The sequence below is a fragment of the Penaeus vannamei genome, chromosome 34 (genome assembly GCF_042767895.1).
Source record: "Penaeus vannamei isolate JL-2024 chromosome 34, ASM4276789v1, whole genome shotgun sequence".
NCBI lineage: Eukaryota > Metazoa > Arthropoda > Malacostraca > Decapoda > Penaeidae > Penaeus > Penaeus vannamei.
Window position 1 is genome coordinate 7,429,498 of NC_091582.1, and position 7,500 is coordinate 7,436,997.

At 38.7% G+C, this 7,500-nt stretch overlaps 1 protein-coding gene across 3 annotated transcripts in view; it reads right to left on the reverse strand.

Moving 5' to 3' along the window:
- The window catches only part of LOC113814510 (exportin-T), a 33,211-nt gene that overhangs the window by 24,511 nt on the left and 1,200 nt on the right, over positions 1-7,500 (reverse strand). The gene's annotated exons all lie outside the window — the stretch shown is intronic.

Below are 7,500 nucleotides of genomic sequence, written 5' to 3' on the forward strand. Positions count from 1 at the left end.
AACAATGTTGAAAAGATGGATGTCCTGTTTTCAGAAAGAAGGGTCTATCATTTTTTGCATGTAATTGATAGGACAAACTTTTGGACTGGCAGAGGCTGATACTGATGGTTAATCAATTATAATACCTGTATGAGTTGACTTTTACAGTATGCTTATTATGGTTGTGATAGTAACATTTACATGATAGCAGTGTAAATAGAAGGGCTGCACTACTGAAACTTCTATATAAATGAATACATATACCAATATGTAACTTTTTCCTATAACTTGTTGTAAATAGGTCTTCCTCATATCTGCTGCATATAGTGCTGTGTAAGCTAAATCAACTGAAGATTTGGGGAACAACTGATATGGCTCAGAACCTGAGTGTTTAAGGTGATAACTAGAAACCTTATCAAGACATGCAACAGAATGTTAGAGGGATTATAGAGGAAGTGATACTAGCTGCAAGGGAATAATAAAAAAGTAAAATGTAACTCTGTGCCAGATTTTAGAATAAGGTTGAGAAGAAATCAGTAACAATATCACTAACAATAATGAAAACTATAACAACACTAAGAGTATTATCATAAATATAATAATAATAACAATAATAATAACAATAAAATAACATTAATAATAATAATAACAATAAAATAAAAATAACAATAATAATAAAAAATTATAATAATATCTAAAATAATATATGACAATAACATGTAATAACAACAGCAAAAAATAACAGTAATAATAAAAATGATCATGATAGCAATAATAATAACAATAATGATCATGATAACAATAATAACTAAAAGATCATGATCCAGATCACTACCAAAATTTAATGGCATCTAAGTTTGGCTAAGCCACACCTCTGATAAGAATTTCCTAAAAATCTGTTAACAACTTTTTATGTTATCTTGCTGACCAACTAACAACAAACTAACCAATGCTACCAAAGAAATATTCTCATTAGCACATGTAATTATACTGATAACAACAATAATAATAACAGCAACAATAATACAAAAAAAAAAACATTATCATTATTGTTGTTACTCTATCATAATTATCATTATCATTAACACTATTATCATCATCAATTATAATTACTATTATCCTTATCACATTATCAATATCGTATTAACATCAGTAGTAATACTGGCAGTGATGGTACTATTGATGATGTTCAAAAAAATAATGAAGAATTTCTATCAATTATAAACCCATAAAATGTTATGACTAACAAAGAGGCCACGTCAACTCATCCATCATCACAAGAAAAAATGGTGAGGCATTCAAGAATCTACAAAATTGCAAGCCAGGCTGTGAGCAACAGTCACGTGAAAGCATAATAATAGCAGGGGAGGAATCAATACTTTGTTTTCACCCCCCAAAATTACAGTGCACCATGTGACATTGCGTATAAAAAATACTTCTATGTAAAGGAAAGTTTCTCCTGAATAAAGACTAAGGAGGAAGAGAGAAAGCGAGAGGGAAAAGGAAAGGTGGGAAAGACAGGGAGTGGGAGTGGGAGAGGGAGAGGGAGAGGGAGAGGGAGAGAGAAGAGGAAGGGAAGGGAATGAGAGGGAGGGAGAGAGGGAATGAGAGGGAGGGAGAGAGGGAATGAGAGGGAGGGAGAGGGGGAATGAGAGGGTGGGAGAGGGGGAATGAGAGGGAGAGAGGGAATGAGAGGGAGAATGAGAGGGGGAATGAGAGGGAGGGAGGGAATGAGAGGGAGGGAGGGAATGAGAGAGAAAGAGAGAGAGAGAGAGAGGGGATGAGAGAGAAAGAGAGAGAGAGAGGGAATGAAAGAGAGAGAGAGATGGAATGAGAGGGAGAGAGAGAGAGAGGGAATAAGAGGGAGAGAGAGAGAGAGGGAATGAGAGAGAGGGAGAGAGAGGGAATGAGGGGGAGGGAGAGAGAGAGGGAATGAGAGGGAGGGAGAAAGGGAATGAGAGGGAGGGAGAAAGGGTATAAGAGGAAGTGAGAGAGGGAATGAAAGGGGGGAGAGAGGGAATGAGAGGGAGGGGGAGAGGGAATGAGAGAGAGGGGGAGAGGGAATGAGAGGGAGGGAGAGAGGGAAAGAGAGGGAGGGAGAGAGGGACGGAGGAAGGGAATGAGAGAGAGGGATAAAGGATATAAGAGGAAGTGAGAGAAGGAATGAGAGGGAGAGAGGGAATGAAAGGGAGAGAGGGAGGGAGAGGGGGAATGAGAGGGAGGGAGAGAGAGAATGAGAGGGAGGGAGAGAGGGAATGAGAGGGAGGGAGAGAGGGAATGAGAGGGAGGGAGAGAGGGAATGAGAGGGAGAGAGAGAGGGAATGAGAGGGAATGAGGGAGGGAGGGAATGAGAGGGAGGAGGAGAGAGAGAAGAGAGGGAGAAGAAAGGAAGAGTGAAAGAAGGGGAGGAGGGAAAAGGGAAGAAAAGGAAAGGGAAGGACAGGGAAGGAAAGGGGAGGAAAGGGAAGGGAAGGAAAGGGAATAAAAGGAAAGGGAAGGGAAAGGAGGGAGATTGGAAAGGGAAAGGGAAAGGGGAGAGAGGGGGAGGGAGGGAGGGAGAGAGAGAGAGAGAGAGAGAGAGAGAGAGAGAGAGAGAGAGATGAGAGAGAGAGAGAGAGAGAGAGAGAGAGAGAGAGAGAGAGAGAGAGTGAGAGAGAGAGCGAGAGAGGGGGTGAGGGAGAGAGAGGGAGAGAGAGGGAGAGAGAGGGAGAGAGAAGGAAAGAGAAGGAAAGAGAAGGAGAGAGAAGGAGAGAGAAGGAGAGAGAGGGAGAGAGGAGAGAGAGAGAGGGAGAGAGGAGAGAGGAGAGGTGGGGATGAGTGCAAAAAGAAATAAAATATCTACAAAATAGCTCAGATTTCTACCTTAGGAACAAACATTCACATTAAATATTGAACACAGTACTCTTGAGACTGTATCTTCTATACCTACAATTCAATAATAAATCCCCATGTGGAATAACTTAAGCAGTTGCAACAATATACCCCAACAGGATGAATATCTTTAAGTAAATCAAAAGCATTCATACTTCCACATGGACTTGTGTAAAGAAGCTAACCAATAGGATTTAGCCTTACACTGACTGTGCAAAAGGTATAGTCTGGATATGAAATCCTAAATTTCAGTAGCTATCTCTTGTGTATTCTAATAATTAACGCATAACCTCAACTATATAACCAATATTCTTTCTATCACTGGTTCTGTATAGCAGCTGGTAAGAAATTTTCTTAATTTTTTCATCTGTATCTTGCAATACAACATAGTATAATTTAGTTTAGTTTCATACAAATCAACTAATTATAGTTTTAGAAAAATGCAAAATTATGTGAGGGCTTCAATATTTACAACACCGATTTCAGGCTTGAGCAGTAAGTGGCGCCACAGTGTCTGAGCGAGTTAGTTTCTTCCATCTCAGTTTGTATGACACCGACAAGGCCTGAATATTATAAGAAATATATGATCAATTGGGTCAGTGAGTGAGTGAGTGGGTGGGTGGATGAGTGAGTGAATGGATGAATAAAGATAGTGGGTGGGTGAAAGGTTGAGAGTGAGTAGACGAATGAGGTTCAGCAAGTGAGAATGAGAAAGCGAGTGAGTGAGTATGTGAATATGTTAATGGGTGGGTTGGTGGGTGAGGGAATTAATAAGTAGGTGAGCTAGTGAGTATGTGAATGAGTAAATGAGTATATGATTGGGTGAGTGAGTATGCGAGTGGGTTAGTGAGCATGCGAGTGGTTGAGTGAGTATGTGAATGGGTGAGTGAGCATGCAAGTGGGTGAGTATGCGAGTGGATGAGTAAGCATGCGAGTGAGCATGCAAGTGGGTGAGTGAGCATGCGAGTGGGTGAGTGAGTATTTAAGTGGGTGAGTGAGTATTTAAGTGGGTGAGTGAGTATTTAAGTGGGAGAGTGAGTATGTGATTGGATGAGTGAGCATGCGAGTGGGTTAGTGAGTATGCGAGTGGGTGAGTGAGTATGCGAGCAAAAGTAGGTGAGTAAGAATACATGAGTATGTGAGTGACTGTGTGTACAACTGTGAGTGCAATCGTGAATGCATGCAAACGTGCATGAGGCTGAGAGTGTATGTATGTATGAGAGTATGTATGTATGAGTATGCTTGTGAATGAGTGTGTATTTGCATGAGTGTGAATGGGTTAAGAACATTAAGCTCCTTGATACTTGTATCCTTAGATGATAACCATAAAGCAGCTGAAATAACTTCCATCAGATTCATTTTCAAATCTGGTGACTTCAAATTACTACTAAACTGACAAAATCATCCATGATCAAATATCATAAATGACCTGCAATGGCTTTTTGGACATGGCATTCTTTTTTTTTTTAATTACATCTGGCTGTGGTCCATCCATCCCAGCCTACAATCTAATATCCAAAGATGTTGCAGTGTAATGTGGTTATCATGGAAACCCTGTCTGTTGTATATCAGCTAAGGCAAACAAATATATAAAATACATATTGACGATGAACCAAGAGCTTTACTGTTATATAAGAAATCAGTCCAAGTTTTATCCAGCAAGAAAGTATGATGTTTATTAACCAATTTACCTTAACTCTGTTAGGTATAGACACAACCATAACTGCAATGTACACAGTATGCTATGTGGCTCAGTAAATTAAAAGAAAGTCACATGCTTTTTTCTTAAATACTATATAGAATAGGATATATAGTATATAATTTGTGTTCCCCCCAAAATTACCAATTTTCTACAAGCTCCCTAAGCCTATGAGGTATGAGAGCTGGAGGTGCTTACTCCAGAAAAGTTTAATAAAGTGAACTTCAAATCCCATCTCATTACACCAAATTAAATGACATTTAATCCATTGTTTGTGATATCATGCAATATGGCGCGTAATCAGTAGTAGTATTTATTTTACTCTCAGGTGGTGTATGGGACCACGCAGGAAAGCATGCGCTGTGGCAGAGCTGCTTTCCCTCCTTCGCACATTTATGTTTGTGTATGTATATATGAACATATATATGTTTGTGTGTGTATATATATATATATATATATATATATATATATATATATATATATATATATATATATATATATAAACACTTGCAGATACATGCAAGGATGCAAACACACATAAATGCTCTGAGAAAGAGTGGAGGGCCTGGTTTTAGCAAGTGCCAAAAGCGTTCAACTCCTTTGGTGTGTAAAACCCCATCGTATGCACAGCTCCAGGGCATCAGGCCTGGGCCCTGGGAGACCACAAGGGGGACAAATGCTTGGCGGCTGACATTCCCTGGCCCACATAGTTCCCAAGCCGAGCAGCAGCCTGCTGCTCCATGGGATCAGCCGTGTATCACACTTTGCATCAAATCAAGCCATCCACAACCAGTGGATTAAGAATCTTCTCTATGAAAATTGTGTAATTCGCACAAAATAATGTTCACAGTTACCCACATCTTCAATATATAGAACCATTCAATAAAGCCATTCCTTTACTACAAAGACTCACTTATGAGCCATCTACAGCTGCTTTGAGATCTGCATTGGTTATTTTACAATTACACTAGCCCAGGATAAGTGCATCTATGGTGTTTTTAAATTTAACAAGAAACATTTATCCTAAACTCATTGCTCATATGCATCAAGGAATAACCGACTGCCAAATTCACAACCTTGACAGTTTGTGTGGTTTTGACTATATTCTTCTAGGTGCCCAAGGCAGCATGGAAAAGGTGTGCACTCTAAATCTTCAAGCCAAGATACAGCCTTTGACAGCTGGTCAAAAACAAGAGACACATGACAAACAACTAAAATCACTAAACCTGTACTGAACAACCTCCCATACTGACTTCAGTGTAAGATGTCTGTACTTTGGCCAACTTGGTATATTTGGCACTTTCAATGCAACAGGTGGTAATTGTTACTGAGAGCGACACACCCTCCAGAGACAAAATCCCAAAACCAGAGTATCAAGTGAATCCAAAAAATAAAACATAACCTTTCCAACCTTCTATTGATTACCTATGGGCAAACCCCCCTGTACCCCTAACTTAAGGTGTGGTTCAACTGGTCTTGGGTACTCGTGCAGGTCTGACCGTAAGCGCAGCTATCTGAGCCGAATTGGTCACTTTGGTATGAAATCTGGGGGTCTAAGGGAAAGCAGCAATACCATGACGTAGAGCATGTTTTTCCTCAGGTAGCTCCTGGCTTTTGAGGGTGCATTTTCAAATTATTGTTTGTAATATGCTTAAAGAAATTATCAATATCTAAACTCAACAAATGTTATATTACAGATTTTATAAAATATATTTAGAGTTTAGCACAAAATTCATTTCTTATTTACAAATAACTAATAAAAAAGAAATGGCTAATTTGAAACTGAGGATCTACACATTTCAACAGCCTAGCAGACATTAATTTTGAATCTGTAAATTGGTTTCCATGTTTTCTTAAAAAAATATACACTACGAAACACAAAACTATGGTGAAACAGGGAATAAGTCCTTGTGCTCCTTGTTGCTCAAATGAAAAATATCATGCATGGTATTATTCAAGCTTGCGGCATATGCAGTCTACATCTGGCTAGGCGTTCGGACACAAGTCAGTTCCTAGATGTACACAAGACCAGTTGAACTAGAAAATGGATATTAGGAACTCTGGCTGTGTGAGGGTCTTGATTTAGCCTCTGAGAGGTGATATAATGTAAATATTTTTCTCATCTCAGTAAATAGGAGGCCACTGTAGTTGTACCTATCTTGTTTTATACTATAGTTCTTGTCCTTTTTAAGAAGGTGGTGTCCATTTCCCCCTATTTCTGTGAATTGCTCTTGGTATCTTATACCCAACAGGCTACTGATTATCCACCATAACATGGAGAAACTAAAGATCTTTTTTTTTTTTTTTTTTTTTTTTTTTTTTTTTTTACATAGCCACCTAACCTTGCAATTATCATACAGTTTCAATTGTTCACATCATAACCTATGTGGCTCTGATTTTGTTTTCCATTGCAAAAGATGTAAATGAAAGTATTAGGAACTGTTTATGAATTGGCCTCACCCTTACTAAGTCCTCGGAAACCACAAACCAAGGGACTTCACCCCTAAACCCCCATTCAAGTTGCTGTATCTCCCTATCACATACTCTGCAATAGGGTGGATGTGATATATATTCTTAATGATATTACATTTCAATATTCAACAAATTTCTCAGACTTTCTCCTAAATGACTAAACAGGAGCTAGGGATTGAATATAGACAGTGTCCAAGATCATGCAACTTGGCCTGGCCAAAAGGGGCAATAATCAACGAGTACCCATGGCATAAAGCAAGATGAAAGCCACCAAACACATTACAGTAATAAACACTAGAAATAAGAATGATCCCAATATGTCCCCATTAATCCTTTCATTTTTACCTAAGCAAAATGCTAGTATAATTAACATGAGCCTATTGTTAACAAATAAACATGGATTAAAAATCTTTTCCTACGATTAGCACAATATTATCAAAATGCAGTTAAAAGTTAACTCATATCTTATCATAATTTTC